General features: G+C 41.7%; 1 long non-coding RNA gene across 1 annotated transcript in view; it reads right to left on the reverse strand.

The window, feature by feature from the left end:
• Positions 1-8,666: 8,666 nt before the first annotated feature.
• LOC307192708 overlaps positions 8,667-25,772 on the reverse strand; it is a 201,437-nt gene continuing 184,331 nt past the window's right edge. Inside the window, exon 5 of the long non-coding RNA XR_013830163.1 lies at positions 8,667-8,691. This is a non-coding gene — a long non-coding RNA (uncharacterized lncRNA). The remainder of the gene's footprint in view (positions 8,692-25,772) is intronic.

Raw genomic sequence — 25,772 nt, forward strand, 5'->3', positions numbered from 1 at the left:
CCTTACCTCACCAACTACAACTCTCCCCACCTTCACGGACACTGCTACGCTCTGACTGGCACCCTTGCTCTTCGCACCTGTCAGGAGGATCCTCCCTCAGGCTTTCGTTGCTTCCAGATTTTCACATCATTGATGCCCTTACCTACTTTAGTCTTTCCTCAATTATTGCCTTCTTAGTGAGGCCTTCATTGGTCAACCAATGTTGCTCCTATCTTCTTCTCTTGCTTTACTTATGTCCTAGACACTTACCACCATCCAATATACTATCTATTTTTTAAAAAACAAATCTATTTATTTATTTTTGTCTGCGTTGGGTCTTTGTTGCTGTGTGCAGGCTTTCTCTAGTTGTGGAGAGAGGGGGCTACTCTTCGTGGCTGTGCGCGGGCTTCACATTGCGGTGGCTTCTCTTGTTGCGGAGCATGGGTTCTAGGTGCATGGGCTTCAGTAGTTGTGGCACTCAGGTTCAGTAGTTGTGGCTCACGGGCTTTGTCGCTCAGAGGCATGTGGGATCTTCCCAGACCAGGGCTCAAACTGGTGTCCCATGCATTGGCAGGCAGATTCTTAACCACTGCACCACCAGGGAAGCCCCTATACTATCTATTTTATTTATCTGTTTTATGTCTATCATCCTCTAGTACAATGTAAGCTCCATGAGGGCAGAACATTTTCTTTATTTATCTCTAATGCCTAGACACTGTCTGGCATATAATTGAGTCTTAATAAATCTTTATTGAATAAATAAATACATACATGTATTGTATGTTGTCCTTAAAGTTAGTTCAATGACAACTGTCATTTAACTATAGTACAATTTAACTCTAATAGTTTTATAATGTATGGAAAGGGAGGTTTGATTCACTCAAGGACTAGAACTTCTTGGAAGCGATCAATACTGTCGTTCTGATGCATCATATTTGAGAATAGGACAAAAGATTTCACCAGAAATAATTTGGGCTTTCAACATATGAAATATTTAATTTGGGAGACCTATGAATCTTTAAAATTCCCAGAAATACATTTAGAAGAATTCCTTTTGATACATTTATTTCTAGGATCTCTATGTAAAAAATGCTGAGACCCTCTCTAAGAGTCCTTACAGAGTCCCTACAGAGGATAAGTTCATGGATGCAGAATTGGAAATAATACAGATTCAAAGAAATGACTTCATTGGTTTTCTCTTGCTGTAGAGAAGGAACTAGAAGGAAACTAACTTGTGGCATTGTCAAGACACTAGATTTTTGGAAAAACTAAATTCCAGTGGCACCATGGGATAATCTAGGAAGCAATATGATTGGGTGAACCCACTGAGGAAACAACACATGTTAGGGATTACAGTAGAGAGGAGATACAGCTTTAGGGTAACGTCAACTTCAGTTTCTTTCTTATGGAAAAATCTGTCTTTCAGAAGAGGAGAGAACTGAGGGAATGAGCGAAGAGCAGGGGTTTATCAGTAGAAAAAAAAGAACTTCTGCAGAAATATAATCAGAGTTATTACCAGTCTTCACAGAAAATGCTCACTTTAAAGGAAATTGATGGTACAGATATTTCCTTCTCTCAGGAATCAAACTAATTCTGGCCTAAAGGTAATGGAGGAAATAACTCATGGGGATGATGGTGCCTCTAAGTTATTTCCTCTGCTCTGTTACTACCACTCTTTTATCGGCAAGGAAAGCCTTCAGGGAAGAGGTCATGCACCAATTATCATCTCGCAGGACATTCCTAAGTCACACATTTCCAGGACACGACTGAGATACTGCAAACATGAACCAAGTAGTTGCTTTCCTTCTGCCCTAAAGAGATTCCTGCCCAGCAGCTCATCTTTCAGCAGCTCTTATAGAACAAGTCAGTCAAGTTATCAATGTGCTGCTGAATAACTAGCCTCGCTTGTTATTGTTTCTGACTTTTCTTAGGTAGAGACACTAGTCATAGGATATGCAATCTATTTTGATAGCTTTGTTGGGTTGGCCAAAATTCAACTTTTTATGATGTCATGCATGCATTAAGATTCAAAAATGTAATCTTGCCTCTATGATTCTGATGCAAGGTACTTCTGCATTTTTCGTTAATAGAGAAACAGGACTTCTTTTAATGGTAATCAGTCAATAATCATTGTTAGGTTTTTAACTTTGTCACATGGAAAGAGCTTTCTTGTTCATTTTAAGATCCTTGAAATTCGGGGTTGTATCTTATTCATCTTTCCTTCCTTACTACATTGTATTTGCCCATATTATATGCTCAGTAAAATTTCTTATGCAAATGAATAGCTCAACTAATAAATGAAAGATTGAATTAAAAATGAGTATCAAAGACATAGTCTCTGTCCCTAAGAACCTTAAGATGTAGGGGAGGAAACAATACACCATCTAGTGGAAACATTGACATGGGGTGGCAAATGCTCAACAGGTGGTACAGATGATAAGTTCTCATGAACTCCAGCAGTGGAAAGGCCTTCTGGTGGAAGTTGGATTTGAGCTATATATTGAAAAATGAGTGGGATTTCAGTAACTGGAGAAGATGTTAGGGTATCCCTAGCGGGATAGTGATAGGAGTAAAGGCCCAGAGATGGAGCTATGTTGGGTGTGTTCTGGGCACAGTGATGATATTAGTTTAGCAGAGGAAGCAGGCCTCGAATGCCAGAGGAAGGGTTTAGACTTTATCTTCTAGACAATGTTGAGCTCTACAGTAATAGAATTCATTCAGTCACCAGATACTTCTAGACTCCAGGGGAGATGCTAGAGACAAAAGTTAAGGACAGACATAGAAATAAGTGACACAAGAGTGACTGGTGCTCTGATGAACATGGGAATTAGGATACGGCTGTTGATTCTATCTACGTTGGTTTAGCATGCAAGGCTGCTGGCCCGGGCCCTGCCTTTCAAGTTGGTGCCCAGAGAGAGGAAAAAAACCAATGGTTGCAGGAGGAACAGCCACAGACACTCAGCCCCCAGAGCCGTCTTCAGGCAATTCATCTCGTTTCTAATTGCCCAGTGTTTTCCCACGAGACCAGAAATCCTACCCGATACACTGGGCACCGGACAGCCTATGGCAGTGCTAGTTATTCGTGTTTTCCAAAGTGTCCAAATCTATCATGAGTCATGTAGAAAACCTCTAAATTATTTTCAAGGTCTTTAAAAACTCACAGGAAAAAGTCATTGAATTCCTTAACACAACACGTACCTCTCCTTCCATCAAAACATATAATAGAAAATAACTAAGATTTCTTTATATTTTAGTGACTGTCGAAATGAAGATGAAGGGCACATGCAGAATATTTTCATCATTTTTACCCCCTTTTAGGGAGTAGTAACAGCCAATAAGTAACCAGTTTCGTTTTGGGCACTGTAGATAATTATCACAATGTTAAAACATATTTTAAAATATGGTTGATGAAGACCCATGTTTTCTCCTAAGTCTATAACCATGGTTCTTCAACCTCCAAGTAACAAGAGACTGTTTAAGGTCGGCTGAGTTTCGCAGAGGAGACACCTTGCCCTTCCTAGACGTGTAACTTACTTTAAAAGTGAACTTCAAGAAAACAAATCTATCCAGAATTTTAATGTGTGGGTGAGGAACTTGCCTTCGGCTAAGAGAACTTGATATCTTTCCCTGTTGAGCTTTTCAGTCTCACAGCTTAGGGGAGTGAGAAGGTGTTGTGAACTTGGATAGCAGCCATTCTAGAAAAAACCTAAGCATGACAGGATTTGGTGTTAATGACTTTGGTAGCTTAGAGAAATGGAAACCGAGGCTAAAGGAGGCAGCTTTCATATTTCCAGTGAGGTATGGTGCTTGTAAGGATGTCTAAAGATAGGGTCCTCGCCCTCACCAGGTGGTTCAGGGGAAACGCCTCCTCTCCCCATCCTAACTGAAGCCTCGCATCAACGACCATATAAGCAACCCCCGTTTGTGACTGACATTGTCTAAGAATCAGAGTTACATCAGCATTGTATACTTGCAGGTGGTCTTACATGACTTTCTTCTTAGCGTTTCAGCATTGCCCTACCTGGACCTCAGATACCTATCTTCCTAATAACCTATGACTGAGCACCTTGGATCCCTGCCTTTCTTTCCTGCTCTGGCCTCTGGGGACTGCCGTAGGACTTTTACCTTCACCACCTGAGCTCCGACACCTGGCTTGTGCGGGCGTGAAGCCAAGAGGACACTCCCATCCAGTTGTCACACCTGCTGGTCCTGACCCTGACTTTGATTTCCTGAACTACCATTCTCAGACACCACACTTCAGCAAGACCTCATTACGGAGGCCTGTGGATTCACTTCCTTGGGAAGTTTTCATAAGAAAGGCTGAATAAACTTGCTTAGGTAGAACAAGTCTAGCCTTGGCCTCAGAGGCATCCTTATAATTCTCTGTCCCTTACCAACATGGTTGCTACAAACCACAGAGGGCCAAGCTAGAAAGGAAGAATTTCTGTGGGTTACGAAAAATTTCTGACAATCTCATCTCAGGTTCAACTTCAGGTCTCCGTCACAGGAGATGTGTCCTGTTTGTTTGGATATAAGTCTTAGAAATACGAAAAGGAATGTAGAATTACCATGATGTAAACTAAAGCAAGAACCGCAAAAATGAAGGACTTCCATTTCTCCTCTAACCGTTAAATATTTCTAGTAAGAAATCTAAATTGACATCCCTTATCATTTATTTCACCTTTAGAGAGGTTTCTGAACTTTCTGTAAATTGTGGTGGCTTGCTTTTTGTTCAAGGGATTGGAAGCAGGTCAGGCTTTTCTGAATGAGGCCTCCCTCACACATCTGTGTAAAGGAGATAGCAGTGAAGCCTTCTATACCTTGACCTTGGGGCCCAGAAAGGTGCAAGGCAAGAGCATTGTCTTGAAAACACAGAACAAGATGAACTGACATCAGACATCACAGAGTCTGGGAAGGACATGCCCTTGTCAGGCTACCCTGTATCAACCACTGTGGGACGTGCAGGACCCCTCAGAGGTGAGGTGAGGCAGGGAAAGGGATTAGGCTGAAGGAAGCCCTTCTCTTTCTCCTGGTGTGTCGGTTTAGCACACAGGGCTGCTGGCCCGGGCCCCTGCCTTTCATGTTGGATATTTTCCACTGTGCCCAGAGAGAGAGAACAATGGCTGCACGAAGAAGGGTCCCCAAGGCTCAGCCCCAGGAGCCATCTCCAACCAATTCATCTCACTTTGAACTGTTCAGTATTTTCCCACGAGAGCTGACATCCTACCTGACACACTGGCCACCAGACAGCCTGAGCTGGGCATTTCCTGCAGCAGCGCTAATTCCTAGTGTCTTTACAAGAATCCTGACCCAGAAATGCACCTCAATAGGTAAGAAGTTAAAAAAACAAACAAACAGGGGAACCAAACGGAGAGATAAAACATTCTTGAGCTCTGGGGAACTCAGAAAGGGTGGCTGGAGCACAATTCACACGTTGGCCAGCCAGCTCTGTTCAGGCTGATAAGTCATTTTGAGAAAAACAAATGAATTCATATCTGATAAACCGGCACATTGATAATACCGAATTCCTTTCGCCTTTCTAAGACTCTATCAGGGAGGGGGATAGATAAGTCCTTGCTTTGCCAGGGCTGAAGGAGGTAAGATTTACTGTAGATGCTACACAATGGAATATTTCTCGGGTTAATCAGTTCTGCCAGGATTCTGGGCCCCTTCCCCCCGAATAATTAAGACATGCCTTCATGTCCCCACACCTGCTGTGACAATGGCCGTCGATAGAATCTGTTTTGAGAGAGTCCATTGTTCCAATCACAAATAAGGACAGCTAAGTGGATCCCAGGAGAGTTTTTATAATTTTTTTAAAATGTTTTTGAGGGGATGGTTCCTGGCTGTCCTGCCTGAATGGTACTGCCGACTGTACACATATATGTACACAAACATGAAAGCTATTCTCCTCATAGCCGTTCTCAGACATCACGCGGCCCAGTGACCCCAGAGAAAGACAGGGTAAATAAATTAGAGACCGGGGCTGGATCTGAATTTCTAACTTTCTAGATTGACATCGAGACTTCTGAATTCTGCATCCAGACTTAGCATGACTTATATCTGTCATTTATTCTTTGCAATATTAAATGGTAGAACATAAAGAATCCAAAATGCCTGAATAATCTAGTGGCTGTAAGCAGGGCTTATGCAAAGTAGAAAAGGAGCCCAGAAGAGCAATTTCTGACTCCTTCTGGGCAAGTGGAGGATTTGTTTATACAAAAGGTGATATTTAAGCTGGATTGTGAAGGATGGCTAGGAAAGAAGCAGGTGCCTATTTCCAAATATACCTGGCACAGTGGTAGTGTGCTTAAATATTCATTCATTCACCAGAAAAACCTACCTAAGCACTGGGGATATAATGATTAATAAGATGGATTTTGTTGTTTTCATCACACGAGATGATGTAGTTGTTTAAGAACTACAGACAAGCAAGAAGATAATTACAACACGATCTGATAAAAAGGACTAAGGACCAGGAAGGAGGGACGGTGTGCTTTAGAAGCACATAGTAGAAGGAGGAGGAAAATCAGGCTCTCGCTTCCACGCTGCCTCTCCTTTGGCCCTTACTCGCTGGAAGGAAGAGTATGTGTTCTTTTGTTATTGTTTCCAGGCAACAAAGCAACTTACTTCTTGGAGTCCCTTAGGAGAATTATCAGATATAGTTTTGATCAAAAGATTCAGCATTAAGGCTAACTTCATCCTCCTGTTTTTCTCCCAGAAGTCCAAATTAAGGGGTCCTTCTTAAAATATGGATTCGATTTTGTTTTCCAGCAAGTAGGACCTTGGTGTGTAACACTCTCCACTTCTTCTCCTTGCTCAGAGCTGCTGGCTCTCAGACAGTTCTCAGCGAGTCCCAGAGAACACCGTCCTGGTCCACACCGGGATGTAGATGGTACCCTTCTCTTGTCTGCAGCCACTCCACCTGAGTCTATGGGGCAGGTGCCTCTCTGGGCCTCAGTTTCCCTTAGTTCCAAATAAGAAGTTTAGACTAAGTGAACGCTAAAGTCCTTTTCAACCGTCTTACATTCAGAATTTCCTTTTGTTCGTTTGTTAGATGAGTCTTTGAAATCAATAGTGCTTTTGTATCATTAGAGGGCAGACTTCCCTTGGAGTAGAAAACGAAGGAGAGTTTTGAGAAATTAAAATATTTGATATGAAGCACTGGATTCTTCTCTTGAAGGGTGAGCATCAGAGAAGGAGGGAATGGAGAGCAGTGGAGACAGTGAAGGAATCGTCCACTGAACCTGGAGCAAATGCTCACTGTTAATCAAATGTTTAGTGTATAGTGAATTGTGTCAAACTACAGGTCCCATGGGTAGGTCATGAATCAGTTTATTACATCATAAATAGCATTGAAAACTAAAATAGAACAAAATAGAAAACAGAGTGTATTCCGCATAATAAGAAATATTTTTTCATGAAATTTTGCTTCGTATCTATGTGCGTGGGGATGAGTACTCGATCACAATATAAAGTTTATTTCACGCTGTATGTAGAGGTCAAACATTTTGAGAAATATTGGCCTAAGGGATCAGATGTTACTTTTAGGGTTAAGTGCTTAAAATATTTTTACACTGACATGAAAATTATAGTTTAATATCTTGCTAGAGCACAGCAAGACACACAGATAAACCAGAGTAATAAGTATTATAGACCTAATACTCTTGAAGAAATAGAATACATTCCGTTTCATCCATAGATACCAATATCTTTCACCTTGAAACTTGTAGCACTTTCCTCTCTTATGAGTCCCTTTTCTTCTCTTTTTAAAACCTTCATAAACTGATTATTGGCTTCAGAGTCAGACCTGCATTGATCGCAAATCCACCATTCCCTATGTGTGTGCCTTTGGGAAAATTATTTAGCCTCCTTCTGCCCAGTTGCCTTATTTTTAAAATAGCGTAATTGTGCTTTGCACACAGAGTTGTTTTTACTATATCAGCTAATGTATGGAAAGTGGTTAGGCCAGTTCCCAGGACATAGTAAGCTCTCAATAAACGATAGTTCTCATGGTTAAAAGACAGTTAAACAGTCTTCCCTTCTTAATTTAGGAGGCTGAAGTGCAGAACAAGCTAGGTGATGGCTAACAAACGAACATGGAACTCCACCTCTGGGCAGGTAGCATTTTTGTCCTTACCTATCCCTGAGAACCTAGGTATTTGGTAAGAATAATAAATTAGCGCAGATAGCAAAGAATAAAAGTTGATCTCAGCTCACATTCACCTCCTTCAAACTGCCACTTCAATCTGGATAAGAGGCTGTATCATTTCTGGGCTGTTTTCCAGTTGAAAAACTAAAGAACATGGTGTCCCTGTTTAGGGTGAGTAAGTTGGCTGCTGACTTGAGACAACTCACTGCCCTGAACGGGATCCCTCTTCCCACCTCTGCTTCAGGTCATTATCCTGAAGAAAAGCATAAATTGTTGACAAGCAGTGGCTTTTAGAGTGTTCCACGATAGAGGGATTCCATAAAGGTTACACAGTTGTTTCTTTAATGAGTATCCAAAAGTCTTGTTATTTCTCAATATCACCAATTGGAGGTGATGAAATTCATGTGACGTTCATAAAACATGGAACATCTTCTATCCTGAAGGTCATCTTGTGCCCTCGCTTATGGTCAACAATCTTGGGGGACCCAGACTTGGAACTTTCCAGAGACTGAGCCCACAGTTCACAGTTTTGTGTGCTGGTGAAGAGATTGATGGTTTGTCTAAAACATACAACAGAATTATGTAATTTTTTAGTTATAAGATATTATAGAGATCATCTAGAACAAATCCTTCATTTTACAGGTGAGGAGACAAAACCCAGAGATATTAGATTATCTGCTCAATTTTGTCGTATGTTTCGTGTGTGGCTCAGGACCTGAACTCCGACATCCTGTCTCCAAGCCTGGTACCCCTCGCACTGCATTCTAGATTCCCAACAATAGATATGAAGCAAAGGCAGTCCTTCCATAGTTCAAGGTCATGGCAGGACTATTTAGAGTCGCCTTCACAAAGCAGGCTGGCCAATTCCCCCTCAGCCCAGCCATAGGACAAACTTTCCAAGAGAGGCAGGAAACTGGGCTTTCTGCCACTCAACATCCCATATTTCTCTCTGAAGTACAGAGAACGACTGGTTCCCTTTCTGAAGGGCATTTGACTACAAGTTTCAAAAGCCTGGTGAATATTCATGACTTTTAACTCAATGATCACAGTCCTAGAATTTAATCACGAAGAAAAAATCTGGATGAAGGCAACGATTTAGGGACAAAGATGGCATGGCACTGTTTTGATAACAACATGATCTTGGACCCGGGGAACTGCTTCAATAAACGACAGTATATTTACATGTATCATTGTTTCTTTTAGAACCATAAAAATGGAGTTTTAGAAAAAGAAAAACAGCTGATAAACTTGGAGAATGTTCTTGACATATTGCTCAGGAAAAGTACCTTACAATACAGTGTATACAGAATGATTCTAATTTGTAATAAAAATCTCTATTTATACCTGTACTTGCTTAAAATAATGACTCAGGTTAAATATTCCAGTATATCAAGAGTGGGTGGCAAAATGGCTGGGCCATTGGTATTTTTCTCTTTGGTTTTTATTGTACTTTTGAAAACTTTGAACAGGGACATATATTGGGTTTGTAATGAGACAGAAGTATTATTTAAAGTCTGATTTCTTTCTTCACTATGCTTCTGGAATAGTCCCCACAAGCTGAAGATGTAGGGTAGCACTCTAGACCTTAAGAGGCAGTGCAATGGTGGCAACAGGGAGGATAATACTCTGAAGATTTGTTACATGTGGTATTTCCAGTCCTTTGGGTCTATTGTAAACTTCATCAAGCACAAGATTTTTTTTTTTTTTGCGGTACGCGGGCCTCTCACTGTTGTGGCCTCTCCCATTGCGGAGCACTGTGGACGCGCAGGCTCAGTGGCCATGACTCACGGGCCCAGCCGCTCCGCGGCATGTAGGATCTTCCCGGACCGGGACACGAACCCGCGTCCCCTGCATCGGCAGGCGGACTCTCAACCACTGCGCCAACAGGGAAGCCCAAGCACAAGATTTTTAAAAAATGTTTTCTTCTAGACTACCTGAAGGTAATGTCTCAAACATTCTTAAGCTCAAAGCCCATTGGCTTCTTAGGAAAATGTATCATATAACCGAGGCATCTAGATACAATACTAGTTATAGCCAGGGAGGAAACCAGAAAGGAACTTTTTGCATAATTGGTCCACTCATAAAAATAAATGTCAAAAAAAGAACAAAAATACTTACATCTGAGAGATTATAGCTATTGCATTGGCCAACCTTTCTTTTAACAAGTTATAATGTATTTTAAAGTATCTTTTGAGCTATCTTCACAAATATCTGTTTTCAACTCCTTTTACATTAAAAATTTGGATTTAAAAAAAAAAAGATCAAAGCCCAATGAAGCAGGGAAAAACTCCATGACCTACCCTCTCTACTTTCCATTGGTCATATACATTTGGAGAGAAGCGAAACACATTCCAGTCAAATTGTTGCTGGCAATACGTAAGAAGTACTTACTATATGTGAAAATCAGTGAGCTTATATACATGATTAAAAGTTGTAAAGCATGTCATGTAAACCTACACTAACCCAGTAGTGTTATTACTTTTATCTTGCTAGTAAGTGGCAAATGACTTAAATAGAACAAATGCATAGATGGCACGTAACACCTGGAGGTGTTACCGTTCAAGATCTCGGGGCTTACATCTGCTCTAGCACAAGGTTGTGGGTAAGTCGTATCTGAACCAGAGCGCACACCAGAACACACATTATCTTAGTTTAGTAATTAGGAAATTATAGGCCAAAAATAAACTTTATGTAAAAATGCATCACTACACATTACAGGGTTAATCAAATAAATTACATCAAAGTAGATGGGTAATAATAACGCTGGACCAAGAGTCATTTATCATGGAAGAGCAAGACTGACAGCCATTAAAAACTCCAACCAACCAACCAAGACAAAAATGACGAGGCACTGTTGTGAAAGTCACCTTCTCAAAAATTATGGAATTCCAAATATCAGTAGTACGCCCATGCCATAAGGTCTGGGCAGTGCTGCTATGAGGCTCCATTTTTTTATAGAATGTGAGATTAGAATCTTCAGTAAAATCCCGTAATAGGCTACTCTGGGTTTATGACTGTGAAGTTGTGTAACTTGTAATCATTTACTTAGCAGATTGGCTCTATGTAAAATGGAAATCTATGGCCTTGCACTGCCGCCTGCCTGTCGCCTGCCTGTACGAATTTAGGAAAGGACTCATTTAGAATCAGCACTCTGTCTGAGGGCCACCCATGGCCCAGGTTAACCCTTTCAATCACTGTGAGTTTAGGGGATTCTTAACCAATGAAAATGAGGAAAGGAGTAAGAATCTGGTTCATTGGTTCACCCAGGGCCTCTGCAGAGGCCAGAGGGCTGACTAAGAGGCTTCTTCTGGAATATATCCCCAAATCCAGAAAGCTTTTCTTCTTCTTTTTTTTCTTTTCTCTTTTTCTCTTTCCTCCTTTTCTATCGCCCTCTTCCTGCTCAAGGAAGAATAGTGACAAATATAGAAGGTTGGTTGTGGAGAACACCCCATACCAGTAGTTTTTTTTTTTTCTTCCTGGTGATTTTTCATTTTCTTGATTCTTAACAGCCATCTCTTATCTCTGAGAAATAAATTTCCTTTTCAATCGCTGTGCATCTGTATTCCAAACAAATGAAGGGGGAGCTTTAGCATTTAAAAAACAAAGAGAAGATGCTGGAATCTCTCTAATAGCCTTCATCACAGGGAATTAGTGACTATGAGAAAATTCCTAACTAGACCCAAGAAGAAAAGCTTAGGAATCCTAACCACTAGACAGGCACGGTGATGCCTGGGCCTTCCGAGTGTTTAGGAATTAGTTGTGATTCATGTTAATGGGGTGGAGGATATTAATTCCAACATCTGAAAGGGCTTTGCATGACCCCCTCCCTTTAAACATTTTTGGCTTGTCAGATATCATCTGGTCCTGACAATTCACACGTCTCCCCCCAGGGACAGAGGAGAATGGAACGACAGCAGTGGTCTGGAGGCCTCATGATCTTATGGGCACCAAGACTTCAATAGGCCGAGGTTTGGGCTGTGTGTTGCTGCGCCAGGCTCTGAGGCTCATTAGGGCTCTCAGACTTGAGGGCGCCCCTGGTCACTGCTGCCTCTCTGCAGGGGCCCTGCAACTTCTGAGGCTGCCTGGTCAGCATGAGTCAGGCCTTGGAACTCTTGGACATCACTGAGGTTTGTCGTCTGGCCCCTGCCCTCTTGCTATCTCCTCTACTCCATGAGACCTTTTTGAGCTTCTTATTTATCGTTTTTTTTACATTTTATTTATCTTTGGCTGCGTTGGGTCTTCGTTGCTGTGCGTGGCTTTCTCTAGTTGCGGCGAGCGGGGGCTACTCTTCGTCGTGCTGTGTGAGCTTCTCATTGCGGTGGCTTCTCTTGTTGCGGAGCACAGGCCCTAGAGTGTGTGGGCTTCAGTAGTTGTGGCAGGCGGGCTCAGTAGTTGTGGCTTGTGGGCTCTAGAGCACAGGCTCAGTAGTTGTGGCACACGGGCTTAGTTGCTCTGTGGCATGTGGGATCTTCCCGGACCAGGGCTTGAACCTGTGTCCCCTGCATTGGCAGGCAGATTCTTAACCACTGCGCCACCAGGGAAGTCCACTTTTTGAGCTTCTTAAGGCTTCTTATTTCTTTCTACCCAAACTCACTTTAGAAAGTGTGCTGATCTTTGCCTGACATTAGAGTGTAGGCTGAGGTTGACCACTACCTTTTTTTTGTTTGTTTGTTTGTTTGTTTTTGCGGTACGCGGGCCTCTCACTGTCACAGCCTCTCCCGTTGCGGAGCACAGGCTCCGGACGCGCAGGCTCAGCGGCCATGGCTCACAGGTCCAGCCGCTCTGCGGCATGTGGGATCTTCCCGGACCGGGGCACAAACCAGCGTCCCCTGCATCGGCAGGCGGACTCTCAACCACCGCGCCACCAGAGAAGCCCGACCACTACCTTTTTGAATGGAATTGTCACTCTCATGTTTTCCTCAAATGATGCAGAGAAGGTCATGTCCCCTGGCAGCAATGGAGCAATACTTTGGGAACTAGTGGGATTTTCCAGATTCTCTGAAATCACAGGGTTGCTCCTTCCTCAGATAAGGTCCGCTGCAGGGGGAATGGTTGAAAAGTGTGAATTCAAGCTGGAAACCATCACTGGCTACTGCCAAAGGTCTGTCGAAGAACTTCCAACAAAGAATCCTGATTTTTTTTTCCCCCAGGGAAGAAACTAGGCTGGTGCAGAAGTGCCTCTGTCATGTCTTTATTTATATTCTCCTAGCTATAGGGAAGTCCTTGGGCAAGTGGCCTAAAACAGCTGTGCCTCGGTTTTCTTCATCTATAAAATGGGTGTAATAAAAATGGTACCATCTTTCAGGAGAGTTCCAGGTAAAAGTGTGTGTACAAAGACGTTTAGAAGAGTGCTTCACACAAAGAAATCACTCTTGGGTCCCGTCATTGCTCCCCTCTGAGGCTTGAGGAGTAAAGGATTGGGGCCTAACTTTGGAATATTGCCCATAGGTGAGGCTTCTGTTTTTGTTTGTTTCTAAACTGAAAGAATAACAATGAAGTAGCAGGCATCTTTTCTCACTTTGGGCATTTGGGGACCCGCAAGGCAGGGGCTTATTTCCAGGAACCTTCTAGGCCTTAGGTGGTTGTCTTGATCCAGTAGAGCACGCACGCACCCAGTGCATTTCCTTCCACTGGCTGCTCTTCTAACACAATTATTTAATTGTCGAGCTTGATTCACCATGTACTTCTATTAATTTTGGTTTGTGTCCTTTGTCATCCAGGGCCCCCAAGCCAAGATCCAAATTCTCTCTTAGCACACAATACTTTAAAAAATGAAAAAAGGAAAGAAAAAGCTTGAAGACATAATCAATAACCTATAAAGTTAATTCACAAAATCCTAAGAAGCCCGCGTATGTTTCAGTCACGGCTGCTTTGGCTGTAGGGTGCCCTAATCCAGATCTCACGTTAATATTGCAACTATGTGTTTATGTGTCTGTCTGTCTGTCCTGCTAGATTCAGCTCCTGGTCATTTCTGGAGTCGCCCGTGTAGCCCCAAAGCCAACATGGGAGCTTCTAAGTATATCTCACCCTCTTAGCCAGTTACTTAACTTAACCTTTGGTTACTGAGACTAGTCAGGGATGGGATGAGGGTTTTCTTCTAGGGAAGTATACACTAATAGGAGAGGCAGGATGACATGGCATCCAAGAAAAGAGGCCATGTGCATGGGTGCCTTCTGGAGCTCAGGACGGCATGGACCTCAGTCTGCATGCATCTCCACTCTGATGTCTGTCATCCATGCCGCCATTTCCCTGTCTGTCTCTGTCTTAGCTCAGGCTGCTATTACAAAATACCATAGACTGAGTGGCTTATAAAACAACAGAGTTTGTTTCTCATAGCCCTGGGAGGCTGGGAGGTCCAAGATCAAGGAGTTGCCAGATCCTGGTCTGGGGAGAGTCTGATTCCTGGCTGCAGACTGCCAACTTCCTGTTGCCTCCTCATATGGTGGAAAGAATGCTAGCTAGCTCTTTGGTCTCTTCTTATAAGGGCACTACTCCCATCCATGAGGGCTCCATCCTCATGATCTAATCACCTCCCAAAGGTCCTACCTCCAAATACCATCACAGAGGGTGTAGGTTTTCAACATATTGTTTTGGGGAGGATACAAACATTCGGTCTGTGGCAGTATCTCCTTGAGACATCAACTTCCAATGCTACCAACACTGTTCAGTACCCCCTTCCTCCACTCCTACTGGCCAAGCAGGACACAGGATGGGCTGTGGGTGAGGAGGGACTGACATGTGTGCTCCAGACATCTCGCAGCACTCCCGAGCATGGCAGCAGTGCTGGCATCCTTTCAATTGTTCACCTGCGCCTCAAGAGAATGAAAACAAGTCAACGGCACCACTTACCAACAGGGTCCCAAAGGGACCTTTTCTCATGTGCTTGTTAAACAGCATTAGATGCAGAATTTGGGACATGGCTGTTTTGATTCTTGCCCTTGTGACAAACCATCAATAGATGTGACAATGCCTGGGACGTGGAAAGTCATGTTTCTAAGAGGAACCAGCCAATATTCCAAATTCTGTGACTCTGTCCTACTCTAGCTGTGGCTACAGCCATCTTTCTTATCCCCAACAAATCTCTAAGCCACTGCACACTATCACTGGTGAGAAAAGGACAGAAACGTGCACCCCAAGATAAAGGACATCTCCTAAGGCACAGATCCAAGCTGCCTGAAGTCACCTGGAACGCTGTATGTTTGTTGTTTTATTTTATCTCAGCCTTTTTGATTCAGAGTCAAGATGAGGAGAGAAGAAAGCAATTCACAAGGAAAAAGCCTCAAGAGGAAGGAGAGAAGTTATCAGGAGGCTGGTGGTCAGCTGATCTAAAAGTGAGGTCCAAGAGTTGCAATACTCTTTTACTAAGTAAAAAATTTGCTATATCTCCTATTGGAACCTCTGTCCTTCCTGTCCTTAACACTGTCTCTTCGGGGATAGAGAAAGAGGGGCCATTAGCACAGAAAGTCATCCCTAAGTGCAGCTCAACCTGGCTACACACCCCTCTCTCCTTCAACTCCCAGTGAAAAGCCAGTATCTCAGCCCTTGCCCCACACAGTGAAATGGACTCTTTCTCATGGCAACACATGAGTCCACTCAGGCATGGGACCAACTTATTAATCTTTTTACTTCAGGGCCCGGCCCTTAGTATGTTTAAGAAATATTGTTTGAAAAGAGCTGAACAATTTCCTCTGATAAAATGCAGTAAAACAAATAATTGTGCTATTTGCCCAGTTGATGAAAAATCCTTAAATTAGAAGCTAGGTGTGACTTACTTGCTTTCTATTCCTGTGACCATTGAGAGTAAGTGATAATTTTGAATACAGAGGGAGCAAGAAAGATTGAAGTTCATGCAGTGCCTATCTTGCCAATTTTGGCAATGAGGTACCAAACCAAAGCGCCTTATTATTGTGACCGATCGTGTCCTTCCCTTGCTAGGATGAGATTCGAAGCTGGTTGACCGGTCGGGATGACCTAGGATCCCCCAGGGAGCTGCACAAGAAGCACTGAGAGAATCTTTTTCTAAATGAGCTACGAGGGAATCCAGCCCTTGACAGCGTCAGAACAAAATGGGAAGAGGGGTCTTGAAGCGTTAGCACCACACAGGTATCAAAACCAAAATTCATCCTGGTTTGAGAGGTTTTCTTTTTTACCCTCCCCAGGCTCCTTTTTTCCTCTTTCAGCTTTCCTGACAAGTTGTCATAAAAATAGTTATGGTTGGAAAAAGATTCCTGTAAGCAAATTGTTAGCCAAAACAATAATACCAATTAAAAAAATCCTTTCAGGGTGAATCACTGTCCTTAATACAGCACATTTAAAATAGATCTTATTTCAAACGACTTAAGATGAATCAGGGAAGTAAGGTGGGTGCAAACCAGATACCATCTTCATCACCATTCCCTCCCACCCCTCCCAGTTTCATCCTGACCCTGATAACTCCACATCGTCTTCCTGGCGCATACTCTCCCATGGTGCATTCCTGTATTCTTCTTCTTTTTTATTATTTGGCAACCTCTGTTCTGCTCAGAACGGCATGCAAAATGACTGCTTGTGGAACTGCTCTCCATTGTTATGGAGACAATAAAAGGATGTCTGATAAGCATCTTACGACAGATTTTTCTCCAGCTGAAGCAGTATTGGCAGCACGATTTTCCAAATTTGCATTCTACCTGTGGCTCCACGGGGCTACCCGAGACTCCTTCCCAAGAGAGGACATTGTTCCTTCATTTCTGGAGGCAGCAATCACTTCATTGGTGGTTGTAAATATTGTCTTCATGCTGGCTAATTCTCTCACTATTAACTGGCAACTATAAATCTCTGGTTGTTCCAAAGGACTTTTGAACTATCTCAATATTTCAGGAAATTCTATTTGACTGAGAATCATGTAAGCAAGTACAATGTAGTCTGTGGTTCAAGAAGGGGTAGATTTAAATAAACGTGTTAAAAATTCAAATTCTTTTCTAAAAGGGAGATTTAAAATGATGCTTTGCTTCATGGAATCTTCACAAAAGGAAGACAGGAACTTTTCAGACTCCAGTGTAATAGCTTTTTTTCTTTCACTGGAGGTTTTCAACAGAGGCTCAATGCCCATTTTAAAGAACATTTTTGAGGGGAATGTTTATACGGGTTGGAAACTACACTATATGGCTTTTTTTTTCACATCTTTATCGGAGTTTAAATGCTTCACAATGTCGTGTTAGTTTCTGATGTAGAACGAAGTGAATCAGCTATATGTATACATATAACCCTGTATCCCCTCCCTCTTGAGCTTCCCTCCCACCCTCCCTATCCCACCCCTCTAGGTCTTCGTGAACCACCGAGCTGATCTCCCTGTGCTATGCAGCAGCTTCCCACTAGCCATTCATTTTACACTTGGTAGTGTATATATGTCCATGCTACTCTCTCACTTCATCCCAGCTTCCCCTTCCCCCGACCCCCACCGTGTGCCCTCAAGTCCATTCTCTACATCTGCATCTTCATTCCTGCTCTGCCACTAGGTTCATCACTTCCACTTTTTAAAATTCCATATATATGCGTTAGCATACGGTATTTGCTTTTCTCTTTCTGACTTACTTCACTCTGTATGACAGACTCTAGGTCCATCCACCTCACTACAAATAACTCAATTTCTTTCCTTTTTATGGCTGAGTAATATTCCATTGTATATATGTGCCACATCTTCTTTATCCAATCATCTGTTGATGGACATTTAGTTTGCTTCAATGTCCTGGCTATTGTAAATAGTGCTGCAGTGAACATTGTGGTACATGTCTCTTTTTGAATTATGGTTTTCTCAGGGTATATGCCCAGTAGTGGGATTGCTGGGTCATATGGTAGTTCAATATTTAGTTTTTTAAGGAACCTCCATACTGTTCTCCATAGTGGCTGTATCAATTTACATTCCTATTAACAGTGCAAGAGGGTTCCCTTTTCTCCACACCCTCTCCAGCATTTATTCTTTGTAGAGATTTTTGATGATGGCCATTCTGACTGGTGTGAGGTGATACCTCATTGTGGGTTTGATTTGCATTTCTCTAATGATTAGTGATGTTGAGCATCTTTTCACGCATTTGTTGGTCCTCTGTATGTCTTCTTTGGAGAAATGTCTATTTAGGTCTTCTTCCCATTTTTGGATCAGGTTGTTTCTTTTTGTCATATTGAGCTGCAGAGCTGCTTATATATTTTTGGATATTAATCCTTTGTCAGTTGCTTCATTTGCAAATATTTTCTCCCATTCTGAGGGCTGTCTTTTCATCTTGTTTATGGCTTCCTTTGCTGTGCAAAAGCTTTTAAGTTTCATTAGGTCCCATTTGTTTATTTTTATTTCCATTTCTCTAGGAGGTGGGTCAAAAAGGATCTTTCTGTGATTTATGTCATAGAGTGTTCTGCCAATGTCTTCCTCTAAGAGTTTGATAGTGTCTGGCCTTACATTTAGGTCTTTAATCCATTTAGAGCTTATTTTTGTGTATGGTGTTAGGGAGTGTTCTAATTTCATTCTTTTACATGCAGCTGTCCATTTTTCCCAGCACCACTTATTGAAGAGGCTGTCTTTTCTCCATTGTATATTCTTGCCTCCTTTTTCAAAGATAAGGTGACCATATGTGTGTGGGTTTATCTCTGGGCTTTCTATCCTGTTCCATTGATCTATATTTCAGTTTTTGTGCCAGTACCATACTGTCTTGATTACTGTAGCTTTGTAGTATAGTCTGAAGTCAGGGAGCATGATTCTTCCAGCTCCGTTTTTCTTTCTCAAGATTGCTTTGGCTATTTGGGGTCCTTTGTGTTTCCATACAAATTGTAAAATTTCTTGTTCTAGTTCTGTGAAAAATGCCATTGGTAATTTGATAGGAATTGCACTGACCTTGTAGATGGCTTTGGGTAGTATAGTCATTTTCACAATATCGATTCTTCCAATCCAGGAGCATGGTATATCTCTCCATCTGTTTAATGTTATCTTTGATTTCTTTCATCAGTATTTTATAGTTTTCTGAGTGCAGGTCTTTTGCCTCCTTAGGTAGGCTTATTCCTAGGTATTTTATTCTTTTTGTTGTGATGGTAAATGGGACTGTTTCCTTAATTTCTCTTTCTGATCTTTTGTTGTTAGTGTATAGGAATGCAGGAGATTTCTGTGCATTAATTTTGTATCCTGCAACCTTACCAAGTTCATTGATTAGCTCTAGTAGTTTTCTGGTGGCATCTTTAGGATTTTCTATGTATAGTATCATGTCACCGGCAAACAGTGACAGTTTTACTTCTTCTTTTCCGATTTGGATTCCTTTTATATCTTTCTTTTCTCTGATTGCTGTGGCTAGGACTTCCAATACTATGTTGAAAAACAGTGGTGAGAGTGGACATCCTTGTCTTGTTCCTGATCTTAGAGGAAATGCTTTCAGTTTTTCACCATTGAGAATGATGTTTGCTGTGGGTTTGTCATATATGGCCTTTATTATGTTGAGGTAGATTCCCTCTGTACCCACTTTCTAGAGAGTTTTTATCATAAATGGGTGTTGAATTTTGTCAAAAGCTTTTTCTGCATCTATTGCGATGATCATATGGTTTTCATTCTTTAATTTGTTATAATGGGGCATCACATTGATTGTTTGAGTATATTGAAGAATCCTTGTATCCCTGGGATAAACCTCACTTGATCATGGTGTATGATCCTTTTAATGTGTTGTTGGATTCTGTTTGCTAGTATTTTGTTGAGGATTTTTGCGTCTATGTTCATCAATGATATTGGTATGTAATTTTCTTTCTTTGTGATTTTTTGGTTTTGGTATCAGGGTGATGGTGGCCTCGTAGAACAAGTTTGGAAGTGTTCCTCCTTCTGCAATATTTTGGAAGAGTTTGAGAAGGATAGGTATTAACTCTTCTCTAAATATTTGATAGAATTCGCCTGTGAAACCATCTGGTCCTGGACTTTTGTTTGTTGGAAGATTTTTAATTACAGTTTCAATTTCATTACCTGTGGTTGGTCTATTTATATTTTCTAATTCTTCCTGGTTCAATCTTGGAAGGTTGTACTTTTCCAAGAATTTGTCCATTTCTTCCAGGTTGTCCATTTTATTGGCATATAGTTGCTTATAGTAGTCTCATATGATCTTTTGTATTTCTGTGGTGTCATTTGTAATCTCTCCTTTTTCATTTCTAATTTTATTGATTTGAGTCCTCTCCGTTTTTTTCTTGAGTCTGGCTAAAGGTTTATCAATTTTGTTTATCTTCTCCAAGAACGAGCTTTTAGTTTTACTGATCTTTGCTATTGTTTTCTTTGTTTCTATTTCATTTATTTCTGCTCTGATCTTCATGATTTCTTTCCTTCTATGAATTTTGGGTTTTCTTTGTTCTCCTTCTTCTAGTTGCTTTAGGTGTAAGGTTAGATTGTTTATTTGAGATTTTTCTTGTTCCTTGAGGTGGGCTTGAATTGCTATGAACTTCCCTCTTAGAACTGCTTTTGCTGCAGGCCATAGGTTTTGGATTGTCATGGTTTCGTGGTCATTTGTTTATAGGTATTTTTTGATTTCCTCTTTGATTTCTTCAGTGATCTCTTGGTTATTTAACAGTGCACTGTTTAGCCTCTATGTATTTGTTTGTTTTACTGTTTTTTTCCTTGATTTCTAATCTCATAGTGTTGTGGTCAGAAACAATGCTTGATACGATTTCAATTTTCTTAAATTTTCCAAGGTTTGATTTGTGACCCAAATGTAATGTATTCTGGAAAACATTCTGTGTGCACTTGAGAAGAAAGTGTATCCTTCTGCTTCTGGGTGGAATGTCCTCAAAATATCAATTAAGTCTATCTAGTCTATTGTGTCATTTAAAGCTTGTGTTTCCTTATTTATTTTCTTTCTGGATGTTCTGTCTATTGGTGTAACTGGGGTGTTAAAGTCCCCCACTATTATTGTGTTACTATCGATTTCTCCTTTTATGGCTGGTAGCATTTGTCTTATGTATTGAGGTGCTCCTACGTTGGATGCATAAATACTTATGATTGTTATGTTTTCTTCTTAGATTGATCTCTTGATCATTATGTAGTGTCCTTCCTTATCTCTTGTAAGAGTCTTTATTTTAAAGTCTGTTTTATCTGATATGTGTATTGCTACTCCAGCTTTCTTGTGATTACCATTTGCATGGAATATCTTTTTCCATTCCCTCATTTCAGTCTGTATGTGTCTCTAGGTCTGAAGTGGGTTTCTTGTAGACAGCATATATAAGGGTCTTTTTTTGGTATCCATTCAGCCAGTCTGTGTCTTTTGGTTGGAGCATTTAATCCATTTACATTCAAGGTGATTATCAATATGTATGTTCCTATTACTATTTTCTTAATTGTTTTGGGTTTGGTTTTGTGGGTCTTTTTCTTCTCTTGTGTTTCCCGCTTACAGAAGTTCCTTTAGCATTTGTTGTAAAGTTGGTTTGGTGGTGCTGAATTCTCATAGCTTTTGCTTGTCTGTAAAGGTTTTAATTTCTCCATTGAATCTGAATGAGATCCTTGCTGGGTAGAGTAATCTTTGTTGTAGGGTTCTCCCTTTCATCATCTTAAGTATATCTTGCCACTCCCTTCTCGCTTGCAGAGTTTCTGCTTAAAGATCAGCTGTTAACTTTATGGGGATTCCCTTGTATGTTATTTGTTACTTTTAATATCTTTTCTTTGTATTTAATTTTTGATAGCTTGATTAATATGTGTCTCGGTGTGTTTCTCTTTGGGTTTATCCTGTGTGGGACTCTGTGTGCTTCCTGGACTTGTCTATTTCCTTTCCCATGTTAGGGAAGTTTTCAACTATAATCTCTTCAAATATTTTCCCAGACCCTTCTTTTTCTCTTTTTCTTCTGGGACCTCTATAATTCAAATGTTGGTGCATTTAATGAAGTCTCTGAGACTGTCCTCAATTCTTTTCATTCTTTTTTCTTTATTCTGCTCCCTGACAGTTATTTCCACCCCTTTATCCTCCAGCTCACTTATCTGTTCTTCTGCCTCAGTTACTCTGCTTGATTCCTTCTAGAGTATTTTTAATTTCAGTTACTATGTTGTTCATCACTGTTAGTTTGCTCTTTAGTTCTTTTAGATCCTTGTTAAATGTTTCTTGTATTTTCTCCATTCTGTTTCTGAGATTTTGGATCATCTTACTATCATTACTCTGAATTCTTTTTCAGGTCAGTTTCCTATTTTGTCTTAATTTATTTGGTCTTGTTGATTTTTACTTTGCTCCATTGTCTGTAATATGTTTTTTTGTCGTTTCTTTTTTTTTTTTTTTTTTTTGATGGGTGCGTCTGTATTCCTGTTTTACTGGTTGTTTGGCCTGACGCGTCCAGCACTGGAGTTTGCAGGCAGTTGGATAGAGCCAGGTCTTGGTGCTGAGATGAGGACCTCTGGGAGGCCTCACTCCGATTAATATTCCCTGGGGTCTGAGGTTCTCTGTTAGTCCAGCAGTTTGGACTCGGAGCTCCCACTGCAGGAGCTCAGGCCCGACCTCCAGCCTGGGAACCAAGGTCCTGCAAGCTGTGTGGCATGGCAAAAAAAAAAAAAAAAGAAAGAAAAAGGAACAGTACAATAACAAAGAATAAAAAACAAAATAAAATTAGAAAGATAAAAAATATATTAGGAAAAATAAAAACATAATTGAAACAACTGCAACAAGGTAAAATAAAACCACAACAGCAAAAGAAAAAGAAAAAGGCAGGGGGAACAAGCCAAAAGGAGAGAACGATAACAAAGTATAAAGAATAAAGTAAAATTAGAATAATAAAAGATTTATTAGGAAAAATATAAATGAGTGAACAACAATGAATCAACAAGGTAAAACAGAACCCCAATCTAAAAGAGGAAAAAAAAATAAAGGCTTTGGCTATGGGGGCAGAGTTTAGGTGGGGGTGGAACTTAGGTAGGGGCAGGGTTTAGGATGGGGTGGGACCTAGGCGGGTGCGGGGGGGGGGGTGACATTTGAGCATGGGGCAGGGCCTAGGCTCAGGACCCAGGCAGCTGGAAAAGGCCTTGGGGGCAGGGCCTAGGTGGGCCGATGTTCAAGCATGGGGCAGGGCCTCTGCTTAGGACCTTTGTGGAAGGGGAGAGGCAGCATGTGGAAAGGAGGGCCTGGAGAGTGGAGTTCCAGAGTTTGGAGGTAAGGCCTGCAGTGAGGGTGTGTGGGTGGGGTTTAGGCCCAGTTGGAGGGGTTCTCAGAGAGGGTCTCTGAGTGTACAGGTGGGGCCCTGGGTGGGGGGGGGCTTGGGCTCTGCACAGCGGGAGGGAGGGTCCGGGGGCAGGGGATTAGGCCCGGGAGCCCAAGAGGCTCCCTAATGCCCAAGTGGACGGGGAGAGCACTGGCCCACGCTCCGTACTGTTGCTCTGTGCCCCTTCCCCACCGTCTCCCCTGGGGTCTCCCCGATCCCTGCTGGACCCCTAACCATGGGTGGGTCCCCCTCGGTGTAGGAACTCCTCCCCTCCCCCAGCCACCTCTCAGGTGTGCTGGTCCCAGAGGTCCGGCCTTTACTTTTGCTCCCCCTTACCTCTCTCCCACTCCCTCAGGACCCCCACGCGGCTGGAGGGGGCCTCGGTGGGCAGAAGATCAGGCCCGGGATCTCAGCAGGCTCCTGGGGGCCCAAGTGGGCAGGGGAAACCCCTTAGGTGTCCATGGTCCCCCACCAGTGCCTCGTAGGTGCCCTAGTTGTGTGGAGATGGGAATTCTGCATTCTCCTAGTCCACCATCTTGACTCTGCCCTATATGGCTTTTTTTTTTTTTAACATCTTTATTGGGGTATAATTGCTTTACAATGGTGTGTTAGTTTCTGCTTTATAACACAGTGAATCAGTCATACATAAACATATGTTCCCATATGTCTTCCCTCTTGCGTCTCCCTCCCTCCCACCCTCCCTATCCCACCCCTCCAGGCTGTCACAAAGTACCGAGCCAATATCCCCGTGCCATGCGGCTGCTTCCCACTAGCTATCTACCTTACTACGTTTGTTAGTGTGTATATGTCCATGACTCTCTCTCGCCCTGTCACAGCTCACCCTTCCCCCTCCCCATAACCTCAAGTCCGTTCTCTAGGAGGTCTGTGTCTTTATTCCTGCCTTACCCCTAGGTTCTTCATGACATTTTTTTTTCTTAAATTCCATATATATGTGTTAGCATACGGTATTTGTCTCTCTCTTTCTGACTTACTTCACTCTGTATGACAGACTCTAGGTCTATCCACCTCATTACAAATAGCTCAATTTCGTTTCTTTTTATGGCTGAGTAATATTCCATTGTATATATGTGCCACATCTTCTTTATCCATTCATCCGATGATGGGCACTTAGGTTGTTTCCATCTCCGGGCTATTGTAAATAGAGCTGCAATGAACATTTTGGTACATGACTCTTTTTGAATCTTGGTTTTCTCAGGGTATATGCCCAGTAGTGGGATTGCTGGGTCATATGGTAGTTCTATTTGTAGTTTTTTAAGGAACCTCCATACTGTTCTCCATAGTGGCTGTATCAATTTACATTCCTATTAACAGTGCAAGAGGGTTCCCTTTTCTCCACACCCTCTCCAGCATTTATTTTTTGTAGAGATTTTTGATGATGGCCATTCTGACTGGTGTGAGGTGATACCTCATTGTGGGTTTGATTTGCATTTCTCTAATGATTAGTGATGTTGAGCATCTTTTCACGCATTTGTTGGCCCTCTGTATGTCTTCTTTGGAGAAATGTCTATTTAGGTCTTCTTCCCATTTTTGGATTGGGTTGTTTGTCTTTTTGTTATTGAGCTGCATGAGCTGCTTGTAAATTTTGGAGATTAATCCTTTGTCAGTTGCTTCATTTGCAAATATTTTCTCCCATTCTGAGGGTTGTCTTTTGGTCTTGTTTATGGTTTCCTTTGCTGTGCAAAAGCTTTGAAGTTTCATTAGGTCCCATTTGTTTATTTTTGGTTTTATTTCCATTACTCTAGGAGGTGGGTCAGAAAGGATCTTGCTGTGATTTATGTCATAGAGTGTTCTGCCTATGTTTTCCTCTAAGAGTTTGATAGTTTCTGGCCTTACATTTAGGTCTTTAATCCATTTTGAGCTTATTTTTGTGTATGGTGTTAGGGAGTGATCTAATCTCATACTTTTACATGTACCTGTCCAGTTTTCCCAGCACCACTTATTGAAGAGGCTGTCCTTTCTCCACTGTACATTCCTGCCACCTTTATCAAAGATAAGGTGTCCATATGTGCATGGGTTTATCTCTGGGCTTTCTATCCTGTTCCATTGATCTATCTTTCTGTTTTTGTGCCAGTACCATACCGTCTTGATAACTGTAGCTTTGTAGTATAGTCTGAAGTCAGGGAGCCTGATTCCTCCAGTTCCTTTTTTCGTTCTCAAGATTGCTTTGGCTATTCGGGGTCTTTTGTGTTTCCATACAAATTGCAAAATTTTTTGTTCTAGTTCTGTGAGAAATGCCAGTGGTAGTTTGATAGGGATTGCATTGAATCTATAGATTGCTTTGGGTAGTAGAGTGATTTTCACAATGTTGATTCTTCCAATCCAAGAACATGGTATATCTCTCCATCTATTTGTATCATCTTTAATTCCTATATGGCTTTTTAATGTCAACTCTAAGATCCAATTTTTCTCTGACTCCTTTAAATACGAGCACCCCTATATATTTAACATATAATTCAATTAA

This window comes from Stenella coeruleoalba (genome assembly GCF_951394435.1).
Source record: "Stenella coeruleoalba genome assembly, chromosome: 10".
NCBI classification, from domain to species: Eukaryota; Metazoa; Chordata; class Mammalia; order Artiodactyla; family Delphinidae; genus Stenella; species Stenella coeruleoalba.